The 15,350-nt window shown below is 30.0% G+C and overlaps 1 protein-coding gene across 1 annotated transcript in view; it reads left to right on the top strand.

The window, feature by feature from the left end:
* The window catches only part of LOC114335054 (uncharacterized), a 418,463-nt gene that overhangs the window by 81,809 nt on the left and 321,304 nt on the right, over nt 1-15,350 (top strand). The gene's annotated exons all lie outside the window — the stretch shown is intronic.

Genomic DNA, 15,350 nt, shown 5'->3' with positions numbered 1-15,350 from the left:
CCACCAAACATAATATTCGACGAACCTTAATCTAATGGCCATACTCAATTTTTTATTTGTAAACATTGACTTGTATTTTATAAATCCTTTACGAGCTATTTCTGTTCTGACCTTTATATCCTCATCTTGATCTAATTGTGAGTTTATAATTGCTCCGAGGAGTTTATACTTGTCGAACCTCTCTATCGGTTTACCCTCCAATGTCAGATGTATGTTAACAGGGTTTTTTGAGATCACCATGTATTTGTTAGTCCCATCTCTTTGCTTTCTCTGTTTCAATGGATTATTTCTACGAGAATTGTAAATCAGTCTTTATTATCTGCCATGATTGCGGTATCGTCTGCAAATCTTATGTTATTAATGATGCTTTGTCCAATCCCTTTATATTGCATATATATTATTTTTTTAACTGACGTAATTTATTATTACACGACTTATTTTATTCCATGACTTACTTTATGTACATTATGTCCATGACATACTTTATGACGTAATTGATGAATTTAAATACGTAAATAAACAAAGTTTTCGTTATGATAATACTCGCATTCTCAGTTTGTTTTTAACAAACTACAACTTGTAGTTCTGACAGTAAATAACCTTTGTTGGTATTACTACTAGTATAAAAAACGGATTCTATGAATTCTGAAAATGGATTTTCAGAATTCATGTTCAGTGTTAACTTTTTGATAATACCTACATTTTTATACAGGGTGTTTCAATAATAATTGTCCATATAGTAACTGGAGAAACCTTAGCACAAAATACGAAGATTTAACCTAAAACTCTTAAATAAAATGTGGTTCCTTATTGAGTTACAGGGTGTTTTATCTAAAATATTAAAAGTTATTTTTGCTCAGCATTTTAAAACTAGTTGACCTCTCCTTTTCATACTTGGCAGAAAGTGCGACTACTAGACACCCTACGAAATTATGATAAACAAACGTTTCTAGCTACTACTAAAGGCGTACGACAGGGGATGGTGAATGGTTGACCCTTCTCAAATTCTACACCACTGGAGGAATTATGATTTTAGTGTCATTTTTAGATTCTCAAAAACTTTCTACGTAAATAATATACTCTTCATTGGTAACGATAAACTCATTAGTTTTCGAGATATTTGAAGTTAAATATGAAACGGCACAGTTATTTTGATTAATTTATGATATGATTCATATGATTAAAATTTAAAAATTATTTGTACCCAGTACTTGAAAATTTTTTTGCGTGTCCTTATCATACTTGGCAGAAAGTGTAGGTACTGTACACCTTACTAAATTAAGATAAATAAACGTTTCTAGCTACTACCAGAGGCGTACGACAGGGGATAGTGGCTGGTTGACCCTTCCAAAATTCTACGCCACTGACGAAATTACTATTTTAGTGTAATTTTTTGATTTTGCAATACTTTTTATGGAAATACTATACTCTTCATTCGTAACGATAAAATGATTAGTTTTCGAGATATTTGAAAATAAAAATGAAGTTACACAATACATTAATCAAAATAACCGCGTAGTTTCATTTTTAACTTCAAATTTCTCGAAAACTAATGACTTTATCGTTACCAATAAAGAGTATATTATTTTCATAGAAAGTATTGGAGAATCCAAAAATTTAACTGAAATAGCAATTTCGACAGTGGCGTAGAATTTGGAAAGGGTCAACCATTTACTTTCCCCCGTCGTACGCCTCTGGTACTAGCCACAAACGTTTTTTTGACATAATTTAGTAGCTTGTACAGTACCTATACTTTCTTTCAAGTACGAAAAGGATACGTCGAATAGTTTTAAAATGCTGAGCAAAAATAGTTTTTAAATTTTAAGATAAAACACCCTGTATCTCAGTAAGGAACCACAATTTATTTAAGTGTTTTAGGTTAAATCTTCGTATTTTGTGCTAATGTTTCTCCAGTTACTATATGGACAATTATTAATGAAACACCCTGTACATATACAGTCGGAAAAATGAAAGAATGCCCATGAACGATCACATCAATCACTTATTTTGGATTTGCAGTCTTTTTCTATAAATAACAAACGTTTGTTATAGAAAAAGACAGCAAATACAAAATTAGTGATTGATATGATCGTTCATGGGTATTCTTTCATTTTTCCGACTGTATCTAATATGGCCTATTAAGTTTCTATCTTCCTCTACCTCGTTTATGATTCCAAGGTCTCCAATGAATAATTATTTTATTCCATATATCGTTATCATATCTTATTGTATGCCCAGTAAATTTCCATTTAAGATTCGCTTCTTCAGTCGAGACGTCTTTTACTCTGGTTCTACTAAGAATCTAGCTACGGTATCCGCCGAAATAAACAGTAACAAAATTAAGAGGGCTGTGAAATTGCGCACGCAAGTTGCATATCATTTGGTATACTTGTCACTAGTTGGCCACTTGACATTACGTTACGGTTAAAATCTTTGTCATTATACTTCTTTCTACCGAAGAAAAAATTTTTTTAGTAGAACATTATTTCCTCTCATACGGAGTTGGACGGAATAATGGCCCATGTTTAAAACAAGTGTCAGAAGGATATCAACAACATTTTAACAAGACGTCCCCTAGTAAAAAGTATCCACCTCATTCTCTGGATTTAACATCACCTAATGCCTACAACATTTGGGGTATGATGATAAATTCCATGTTTGGCTCGGGAAATCCGTCAGAAACTGTTGGGGAACTACGAACTACGACAAAGGATAAATAACTTAGTTTCAACATTTGCAGCAACCTCTTTTCTTAGTTATGTAATGATCTTCAGAAACGTTATGAAATTTATTTGCGATGCCATGATGCACATTTTGAATATATTTATTATAAAAATTAATTCATAAATTAAAAAGGGGGGAAGTTCCCTAGGTTGGCTGTATACCATATAGTTAAAAAACTCTAACATGAAGTAAAAACCACTTCTATGTAATTGATACCTATATTTATTAAAAATTTTAAAAATCCCAATGGATTGAATAAAATGTGTCCAATTCAGAACGTTTTCGGACCTAGCAGTCCATCATCAGTGAATCTAAAATAGAATAAGTAATCTCACTATTAAAATTGAAAGATAGTTGAAATTTTGAAAGTTAAAAAAATGTGGTTATGATTACTTACTCTAATACTTGCTAAATAGCCCCAGAACCAAACATGGTTGAATTTATAATTCAATCTACATTATGTCATAGTAATATTGAACAGGCTAAACGCCGATGTTAAAAGATATAACCTCCGACAACATGGTGAAACCCAAGTTTCCTGGTAGGGTTTCACAATGTTCCCGGAGGTTATATCTTTTAACATCGGCGTTTAGCCTGTTCAATATTACTATGACATCATGTAGATTGAATTATAAATTCAACCATTATTTGGTTTCGAGTATTCGAGTAAGTAATCATAACCACATTTTTTTAACTTTCAAAATTTCAACCATATTTCAGATGATGGACTAATAGGTCCGAAAACGTTCTGAATTGGACACATTTTATTCAATCCATTGGGATTTTTAAAATTTTTAATAAATATACCAATTACATATAGGTCTGGATCCCGCGTATGAAAAAAAGTTGATTAATAGAAAGCTAAAAATTTGTTAATAGCTTAAGGGTGTCTAGTTGGATAAACTTTGATATATGGGAACACTGGAACAGGGGCAGTTTTAATTGTGGAACAGGTTAAAAATTTGGAACGGTCACACCACGAAAACGGCACATTTATTTTGTCCGACAGAACAAACTTAAACTCTTCGAACAGAGATTAAACTCTCATGCAAAAATCAGACTGCTATTTATCACCAAATGGGCGTTTTAATGAGTGAAACATGTAGAATATCTCAAATAACAGGACTTATCACAGGTGATAAATAGCAGTCTGATTTTTGCATGAGAGTTTAATCTCTGTTCGAAGAGTTTAAGCCTGTTCTGTCGGAAAAAATAAATGTGCCGTTTTCGTGGTGGTTTCCAAGTTTTTAACCTGTTCCACAATTAAAACTGCACCTGTTCCAGTGTTCCCATATATCAAAGTTTATCCGACTAGACAACCTTAAGCTATTAACAAATTTTCAGCTTGCTATTAATCAACTTTTTTTTCATACGCGGAATCTAGACCTAATAGAAGTGGTTTTTACTTCATTTTAGAGTTTTTTATTTCATAAATATATTTTTTTATATTCGGTACTGTTTATTTTGGCTGATACTGTATTTATTTTTCTATTTGGAAGCCTAATGTTTTAGATCCTTCCATAAATGTTTGCGTTTTCGCTATCTTTTATATATTTTATCCTTGGTAAATGTCCCAGTTTGGCAGTTGTATTTAAAAACAAGAGGTACACCCTGATCAAAATCCTCGTTTTTAATTACGGGAGCTATTTGTTGTTTACCACGTGCTGCCCAGTTAATCTGCTTCTTTTTAAATATCCTCCTTTACAGATTTTACAGAATTTTATTGAAAACTTGCTCTTTTTCTTACTATTTCCTAATTATCTGTTTTGGGAGACATGTATATTCACATAGTGATCAGTTTCCATTTGAATAATTTGGCTACTTGATGATAAATGATGATAAAGAAAAACAATCAGAGTCTTGGTGTCCGACTATCTTGCATCTGGAACAATTTAAACTGTCTATGGAAAGATAAGTATAAATAAAAGTATATAAATGTATAAAAAAAGTATATAAAAAAGTATATAAAAATATTAGTGCAGTTACTGAAAGTAGATATGAACTACATATTACCTCCGATTTCGTTGAACCTCCATCGATTTGCATGAAAATTAGAAAATTGGTGAGTAATTAGAGAATATCTCAAGGAACAAAGGAGACATAGTGCCACCTTGCGCTTTTACCCTGGGGGTGGATGCCACCCCTTTTCGGGGGTGAAATCTATTTTATTAAAAATATCCCCGTAATCAATAGAGGGACAAGTTCTAAGCAAAATATAATATATAAAGTTATTTAAATAAATCAAAAATTTTTGAGTGATTAAAGATCAATGATTTTAATTTTTCATGAGAAAAATGTATGTTTTTAACCGATTTTTCACAAATAACTCAAAAATTGTAAGTTTTTACAAAAAAGTTGTTATTACCAAAACTGAAGCTATTAAAAAATGTAATAAACTCCTGACTAGAAAAATATTTTAATGTTAACTTAAAGTGAGTTATAGGTAATTGAATGTATATTAGTTCAGAGAAATAAGGAAAAAAAATATCGTGTTGGTGACACATCCCCCTCCAGGCTGAAACCAAATTTTTCGAGTAATATGGTCATCTATAATAATAACCTTTATGTTTCCTGCAGCCGATTTTGATGATATACATAGTTATAAACAAATGAAGATCAAAAAACGGCAAATTTTCGCTTTTTTCGTCTCTTACTAAAAAATTGGGCATTTTAAACAAATTTGAGAGTAATAAAATCATAAACCGTATAAAAACTTCAATATGGCGTTCGCTGAATATGTCTATCCTTATTGGTTACTTAGAAAATTGCCAAATAAATCATAAATTTTGAGTTTTTATAAATATTCATAACTTATGTAAAAATTAACTTAGAACCTTCTTATTACATGGAATGCTGAGACTTATGGTGCTTAAATTACACCCTAAATTTCAAAGCAATTGGTCAAATAGTTTAAAAGGTATTTAATTTGTTTATCCAAAATTAATTTTTTTTGCATCACTGTAAGTCAGAAAATGATGAAGTTACAGTAATATTTTGGATAGTTTATTAAAGAAGAAAATTTACAGTATTAATTTAATTAAAAAAAATGACAAAAAATATTTATAGATATTGCAAAATAATTTTGCAAAAACATGTGAATTAAAAAAATGGGGGGGGGGGGGCTAACTTTGTCCCTAAATGTCCTAGAACAGTTGTTTTTCTTTCTATATGTGTATAAAAATTCAGTCCTTCTAAATATGAAAAAATAATTTTTCTACGGGTAACGGTTAAAAAGTTATTCTAATTGTTTATAAGTAAGCAAAAAATGGACATGTTTTTCCAAAATAATTTTACACTGTTTAAAATTATTTTTTGTCATTTATTTTTAATTAAGGTAATAGTATAAATGTTCTTCTTTCATAAACTGTCCGAAGTATTATTGTAACCTCATAATCTTCTGACTTATAGTGTTGCAAAAAAAAATGAATTTGGGAAAAATAAATTAAATAACTTTTAAACTATTTGACCAATTGCTTTGAAATTTAAAATATAATTTAAGTACAAGAAGTCTCGGCATTCCGCGTAATAAGAATATTCCAAGTTAATTTTTACCTAAGTTACGAATATTTATAAAAACTCAATATTTATGATTTATTTTGCAATTTTCTAAGCAATCAATAAGGTTGGACATATTCAGCGAATGCCATATTGAAGTTTTTTATACGATTTATGAGTTTCTTACTCTCAAATTTGTTTAAAGTGCTTAACTTTTTGGTAATAGACGAAAAAAGCGATAATTTACCGTTTTTCGATCTTCATTTGTTTATAACTATGTATATCATCAAAATCGGCTACAGGAAACATATAGGTTAATAATATAGATGTCCATACTACTCAAAAAATTTGGTTTCGGCCTGGAGGGGGATGTGTCACGAGAAAAACCTTATTTCTCTGGACTATATCTTTTTCGGCGAGTTCCCAAATCTAAGTGTTCAAGCTTAAATAATGGGAAATGATGCATTTTATAACATAAACTTATTAAACATTTGTCCAAGTACTTAGAAATATCTATCAAATGAGCCGTGACCACACATCTCGTAACGCGACAGTTCGTTACCGGACAACTGGTAACGGACAATTCGTAACAGCGACAGTTCGTAACGGCGACACATCGTAACGGCGACAGTTCGTAACTATATACATTCGTAACGGACAATTACTAACGTCCAAATTGAAATATTCTGTTTATTTTTGGTAACGTGGAAACTAACTGTTATTACAGTTATAATTGAAATTATGTTTATCAATTTAACGAATCAGTACCGGGATAAACACGTTTAACACATTTTATGAATAGTGTTTCAGATTATATTAAAACTCTTTAAAAACAAACAAATATTTAAATACATACAAACTTTTAACAATATTTTTAAAAGTTTATCCCTCCTATTGTTCCTTAAATTTTCATATACTTAGACAAAGGAATAATGAAGTAATTCGTGAAATCTTTAAGCCAACAACCGTCTTTAGACATTTCCAATTTTCTAGTAGTTTGTAAAGGAAATATTATAATTACCTGTTATTATAATAAACCTTGTGATTGGTTATAGCGTAGGGGTATTCAATCAACATTATAGTTCATACGAGGGATGGATTTTAATACTTTATTACTTGGTTTAATAGTTCTTTATGATATAACTGTTAAAAGTACGCACGTGAAAGTTTGCAGAATGAGCGAAGCGAATTCTGCAATTCACATGAGTGCCTTAAAAATGTACTTTTTAACACGTATATCATACAATAATTTTTCTACAAACTTTATAAATTTATAAAATACAATATTTTTGTTAATTGCTGAAATCATGAAATTTATGACCCGTAAAAGTTAGAACTGGTTGTCTACACTCGAGGAGAATGTCTAAAAATTCTTAGCGAAAATATTATACCGTTACATAAACTTCTTCTTTCTACAAACGTGTTAAAGATGCAATAATACAGTTTAAATTAAATTTTAAAAAACCTTTTAAACCACTTTTTTCAAATTGCGCAAGTTGTACTATTAATATTAATGTTAAAAAATGAAATATAAATATTTTGACGTTTCACAATTTGTCAATTCACTTGCAACTGTAGTGCCTTAAAAATTTTAAAGCGCTAGTGCCTTAAAGTCACGGTTATTAGACTTTATTACGGTTGTCTTGTCCGACGGTGGTGGGGAGACTTACATTTTTGACTTTACGTCACAAGAGTTTACATTCCCATATTTTTAAATGATTTTCGTTCATTTAATGTGTGTTATTGTGTACTATATATGTGTATTATTTGTATTATTATGAAATAATTAGACAAATAGTACACATTTTATCTTATACCGGGTGGTGAATCGTAAAAAGGGCCATAGGAAACTCAATGTAAAATTCTGAATTGTTGAATTCCTGCTTCCTTAATTATTTTACATCAAAAGTCATGAGAGAATACTTGTAGAGAATTAAAATATGTATTAAAATCAAAAGTTAAAATTGTTCTACGATTTAAATGCATTCCAAAATTTTGAAAACTATGATACATTTGCCACAATAGGTATGCGTGTAAAGTAAGACCACACGTTACTATTTAACTGACAGTGCTCACACCATTGACTGAATAAAAAAATCTTTATTATTAATCCTTTCTCCGCAACTGAGGGTATCTTATCAACTGTCACGGTTATTAGACTTTATTACGGTTGTCTTGTCCGACGGTGGTGGGGAGACTTATATTTTTGACTTTACGTCACAAGAGTTTCCATTCCCATATTTTTAAATGATTTTCGATCATTGAATGTGTGTTATTGTGTATATATGTGTATTATTTGTGTTATTATGAAATAATTAGACAAATAGTACACATTTTATCTTATACCGGGTGGTGAATCGTAAAAAGGGCCATAGGAAACTCAATGTAAAATTCTGAATTGTTGAATTCCTGCTTCCCTAATTATTTTACATCAAAAGTCATAAGAGAATTAAAATCTGTATTAAAATCAAAAGTTAAAATTGTTCTACGATTTAAATGCATTCCAAAATTTTGAAAAATATGATACATTTGCCACAATAGGTATGCGTGTAAAAGTAAGGCCACGCGTTACTATTTAACTGACAGTGCTCACACCATTGACTGAATAAAAAAATCTTTATTATTAATCCTTTCTCCGCAACTGAGGGTATCTTATCAACTGTATTGTTTTTAAACAATAGATGATAAAATAAAAATATTGACAGTTCAAAAACGTGAACATTATTGCATTGTGTGTGGCCTAAGTTTGGGCTGAAAACTAAAATGTATTACATTTTTACAAAATTTTGGAATATGTTTAATTACATAGACCAATTTTAACAGTTATTTCCAATACAGATTTCAATCCTCTACAAATAGTTTCTAATGTCTTTTGATGTACAATAATTATTAGGGAAGCTGGAATTCAACAGTTCAGAATTTTACATTGAGTTAATGCAAAATTTTGACGCATGTCAAAATTCTCAATGTGTTTTAATTGTATTCATTTTTTTCGAATCCTGAGAAAACTAATAAATATTTTTGAAAAATTTAAACTCAGAATGAAAGACTACATTATTACCGAGGGCTGAAAGTCCCTGAAAACTTCTATAATGTTTATTTTAATAAGTTACAGGGCTGAAAATAAAAGAGAAGTGTGATATTTAATTTCAAATATTTCATTCAATAGAATCTGCTTGTTTATTCTAAGGGGCTTTCCGCCCTCGGTAATAATGTAATATTGCATCCTGCGTTTAAATTTTTCTAAAATACTTGGTTTTCTCAGGATTCGAAAAAAATCATATTACGATTCAAATGACAGTAAACTCTCGTGACGTAATCTCACCCTTAATGTTCATTGGTTAGTCGATTTAGGCAACCGTAGTAACGTCTAAGAACCGTGATCAACTGTATTGTTTTTAAAAAATAGATGATAAAATAAAAATATTGACAGTTCAAAAATGTGAACATTATTGCATTGTGTGTGGCCTAAGTTTGGGCTGAAAACTAAAATGTATTACATTTTTACAAAATTTTGGAATATGTTTAATTACGTAGACCAATTTTAACAGTTATTTCCAATACAGATTTCAATCCTCTACAAATAGTTTCTAATGTCTTTTGATGTACAATAATTATTAGGGAAGCTGGAATTCAACAGTTCAGAATTTTACATTGAGTTAATGCAAACTTTTGACGCATGTCAAAATTCTCAATGTGTTTTAATTGTATTCATTTTTTTCGAACCCTGAGAAAACTAATAAATATTTTTGAAAAATTTAAACTCAGAATGAAAGACTACATTATTACCGAGGGCTGAAAGTCCCTGAAAACTTCTATAATGTTTATTTTAATAAGTTACAGGGCTGAAAATAAAAGATAAGTGTGATATTTAATTTCAAATATTTCATTCAATAGAATCTGCTTGTTTATTCTAAGGGGCTTTCCGCCCTCGGTAATAATGTAATATTGCATCCTGCGTTTAAATTTTTCTAAAATACTTGGTTTTCTCAGGATTCGAAAAAAATCATATTACGATTCAAATGACAGTAAACTCTCGTGACGTAATCTCACCCTTAATGTTCATTGGTTAGTCGATTTAGGCAACCGTAGTAACGTCTAAGAACCGTGATCAACTGTATTGTTTTTAAAAAATAGATGATAAAATAAAAATATTGACAGTTCAAAAATGTGAACATTATTGCATTGTGTGTGGCCTAAGTTTGGGCTGAAAACTAAAATGTATTACATTTTTACAAAATTTTGGAATATGTTTAATTACGTAGACCAATTTTAACAGTTATTTCCAATACAGATTTCAATCCTCTACAAATAGTTTCTAATGTCTTTTGATGTACAATAATTATTAGGGAAGCTGGAATTCAACAGTTCAGAATTTTACATTGAGTTAATGCAAACTTTTGACGCATGTCAAAATTCTCAATGTGTTTTAATTGTATTCATTTTTTTCGAACCCTGAGAAAACTAATAAATATTTTTGAAAAATTTAAACTCAGAATGAAAGACTACATTATTACCGAGGGCTGAAAGTCCCTGAAAACTTCTATAATGTTTATTTTAATAAGTTACAGGGCTGAAAATAAAAGATAAGTGTGATATTTAATTTCAAATATTTCATTCAATAGAATCTGCTTGTTTATTCTAAGGGGCTTTCCGCCCTCTGTAATAATGTAATCTTGCATCCTGCGTTTAAATTTTTCTAAAATACTTGGTTTTCTCAGGATTCGAAAAAAATCATATTACGATTCAAATGACAGTAAACTCTCGTGACGTAATCTCACCCTTAATGTTCATTGGTTAGTCGATTTAGGCAACCGTAGTAACGTCTAAGAACCGTGATCAACTGTATTGTTTTTAAAAAATAGATGATAAAATAAAAATATTGACAGTTCAAAAATGTGAACATTATTGCATTGTGTGTGGCCTAAGTTTGGGCTGAAAACTAAAATGTATTACATTTTTACAAAATTTTGGAATATGTTTAATTACGTAGACCAATTTTAACAGTTATTTCCAATACAGATTTCAATCCTCTACAAATAGTTTCTAATGTCTTTTGATGTACAATAATTATTAGGGAAGCTGGAATTCAACAGTTCAGAATTTTACATTGAGTTAATGCAAACTTTTGACGCATGTCAAAATTCTCAATGTGTTTTAATTGTATTCATTTTTTTCGAACCCTGAGAAAACTAATAAATATTTTTGAAAAATTTAAACTCAGAATGAAAGACTACATTATTACCGAGGGCTGAAAGTCCCTGAAAACTTCTATAATGTTTATTTTAATAAGTTACAGGGCTGAAAATAAAAGATAAGTGTGATATTTAATTTCAAATATTTCATTCAATAGAATCTGCTTGTTTATTCTAAGGGGCTTTCCGCCCTCTGTAATAATGTAATCTTGCATCCTGCGTTTAAATTTTTCTAAAATACTTGGTTTTCTCAAGATTCGAAAAAAATCATATTACGATTCAAATGACAGTAAACTCTCGTGACGTAATCTCACCCTTAATGTTCATTGGTTAGTCGATTTAGGCAACCGTAGTAATGTCTAAGAACCGTGCCTTAAAGTAGCATTTTTAACGCTCCTATGGAGTGCTAAAAATTGCATTTTTAACACGGTTGTAGAAAAATACTTTTATTATATTCTGAATGAAACACGAAATATGAAATGCCTTAAAAATGTTTATCCTGATACTGATTCGTTAAATTGATAAACATAATTTCATTTATAACTGTAATAACATTTAGTTTCCATGTTAACAAAAATAAACAGAATAATTCAATTTGGACGTTACGAATTGTCCGTTACGAATTTGTACAGTTACGAACTGTCTTCGTTACGAAGTGTCGCCGTTACGAACTGTCGCTGTTACGAATTGTCCGTTACCAGTTGTCCGGTTACGAACTGTCGCGTTACGAGATGTCATGGAATCCAAATGAGCACCCGAATGAGTCGATAGCATTAAAATGTATGCACCAAAAAGTTTTCAAAATTTATCTTTTAAAAATATTTTCAAAAAATGTTTTTTTTTTAAATAACTCACTAAATTTTTGTGATATCAGGTTCACCTAAAATCCATTTAAAAGATAATTCCAAGTGCCATTAAACCATCCTGAATTTAATCTTTTAAATCCCTTACTTTTTTAAAAATGAATGGTTAAATAGCCCCGGTTACATGGTTCTCGCAGCAAAATTTAAGCTTTAAACGCTTCTATCTGGGCTATTTTTACTATACAGAAAATCGGTAAAATATTTGGTACAGAAAAAACTAAAATTTGGTTATATATAATTTTTTACGTATACTGAGTATTTTTGGAGTTATTATCAAAAGAATATGAACATTACAATAATTTTAAAAATTCTGATTTTTTTAAATTACATTTTTTTTTAAAAACATGTATTCTAAACCAGTCATAATTATTGAAACAATAATTACTTATGTTAATATAAAGAAATTCTTGTAAGGATTACTATAAATTTTAATTTTTGTGGAAATGGCATGTTTTAATTTTCGCTTTTTCTTAAAAAATTCGAAAGGGTTCTCTTATTTTCATCATAACTTGCTTATTTTTGATGCTATTAACTTCTTCTGCAGCTCATTTGATAGGTATTGCGAAGTACTTTAACAAGTGCCTAGAAGGTATTTTTTATAAATTGCATCGTGTTCCCGTTATTTAAGCTTGAATACTTTGATTTAAGTACTCGTCTAAAAAATATATTATATTCAATTACCCATAACTCACTTTGAATTAACATTAGTTTAGTTCATTAAGTAAGGAGTGTATTCAAATTTTTATTATCTTCAATTTTGGCAATAATAACTTTATTATTAAAGCTTATAGATTTTACAGTTATACGTGAAAAACAGTTTTAAAACATGCATTTTATAGGAGAAAATAAAAATTTTGTTCTTTAATAACTCAAAAAGTATTGATTTATATTAATAACTTTATATAAAAAATTTTACTTAAAATTTGTCCCTCTATCGACTTATGGTATTATTTTTATTAAAATAATTTTCACCCCCTGAGAAGGGGTGGCATCCACCCTAAAGGCGAAAAGCGCAAGTTGGCATCATGTCACCTTTGCTCCTTGTGGTATCCTCTAACTGCTCACCAATTTTCATGAAAATCGATGAAGGTTCAACGAAATCGTAGGTGAAAACCTTCAGTGACTGCACTAGTATAGAAAAAGTATGTAAAGTATAAATAAAAGTATAAAAAAGTAAAGTATATTATATGGTACATTCTGGTAAAAAAATTGGTATATAGCTTCTGGGAGACGTAAAAATAAGATATTTAAGGTCAAAAATCTTCTTCTTCTTTTTTTCTCAAAATGTTGTTTTATGCGATTTTACAGTGATTTGGTGTTTATTTAAACAAATTTGCATTTTCTGTCGTAAAGTATCAATGAAAAACATAATATTTTAATAAAAAGGACTCAAAAATGTCATTATATGGCATTATAACAAGTTATTTTGAATCAAAACAAGTTTTTGATCAAATTTTATAGTGTAAAAAACGTTAAAATACCGTTTTTTACATTTTCCTCCATTCCCAAAATACATCATCATCGATTTGGCTGAAAATTTGCGCACAGATAGCCAAAAGATAGGGCTTTAAGTGGTTAGAAGGATTTGAATTATATTACAATACCAAAAAAGTTACATGCAGTAATATCAGACTCAAAAGTATATATTAGTCCAGTCGGGATAGCATTTGACCTTGAATGCCGAGCTGCCCAAAATTTTATTTTTCTGATCTTTAGGGGAGTCAATAGTAGCCTAAATTTAAAATCACGAATGAATTCCTCCGTTACGTTAGCCGCCATCTTGATTTTAAAGGAGAACCTGTTTTGCTCAATATCTCCGCCATTTTTAACTTTTCGACAAAAATGGTGGGAACTGAAATTGTTCCAAATAAATCGTATTTACAATTATTACAATTTCTTTTTAACAATTTTTGTCGTGAGATCGATATTTTCGAGTTAATTTTACTTACAGTAGACGCCTATATTTTTGACTATAATATTGCATGTAACTTTTTTGGTATTGTAATATAATTCAAATCCTTCTCACCACTTAAAGTCCTATATTTTGTCTATCTGTCGGCAAATTTTCAGCCAAATCGATTATGATGTGTTTTGGGAATGGAGAAAAATGTAAAAAACGGTATTTTAACGTTTTCTACACTATAAAATTTAATTAAAAGCTTGTTTTGAGTCAAAGTAACTTGTTATAATGCCATATAATGACATTTTTGAGTCCCTTCTATTAAAATATTATGTTTTCCATTGATACTTTACGATAGAAAATGCAAATTTGTATAAATAAACACCAAATCACTGTAAAATCGCATAAAATAACATTTTGAGAAAAAAGAAGAAGAAGATTTTTTGACCTTAAATATCTTATTTTTACGTCCCGCAGAAGCTATATACCAATTTTCAGACAAATCGGAGGTCCAAAATTTTTTTTGCTCCAAAATTGAGTGATTTGAAGTGGAATGACCCATATACCTAGATCCCGCCTACCAAAAAAAAGTTAATTAATAGCAAGCCGAAAATTTGTTAATAGCTTAACGGTGTCTAGTCGGACAAACTTTGATGTATGGGAATACTGTAACAGGGGAAGTTTTAATTATGGAACAGGTTAAAAATTTGGAACGTCAGACTACGAAATCGTTCCATGTATTTTGTCGGACAGAACTTCCAATTGATTTGTTACCATTTCATTAAACTCTCATGCAAAAATCAGACTGGTGTTTATCACCAACTGGGCATTTTAATGAGTGGAACACGAAGAACATGTCAAATGACAGGAATTATATTGGTGATAAATAGCAGTCTGATTTTTGCATGAGAGTTTAATGAAACGGTAACAAATCAATTGGAAGTTCTGTCCGACAAAATACATGGGGCGTTTTCGTAATCTGACGTTCCAAATTTTTAAACTGTTCCACAATTAAAACTTCCCCTGTTTCAGTGTTCCCGTGCATCAAAGTTTGTTCGAATAGACACCGTTAAGCTGTTAACACATTTTCAGCTTGCTATTAATAAACTTTTTTTTGGTACGCGGGATCCAGGCCTAATATGATTGTATTGGCGAATGAATTTAGGAATGAGT

This window comes from Diabrotica virgifera, chromosome 5 (assembly GCF_917563875.1).
Source record: "Diabrotica virgifera virgifera chromosome 5, PGI_DIABVI_V3a".
NCBI classification, from domain to species: Eukaryota; Metazoa; Arthropoda; class Insecta; order Coleoptera; family Chrysomelidae; genus Diabrotica; species Diabrotica virgifera.
Note: the sequence above shows the minus strand (reverse complement) of the source record. Positions and strands in the feature narration are given on the sequence as shown.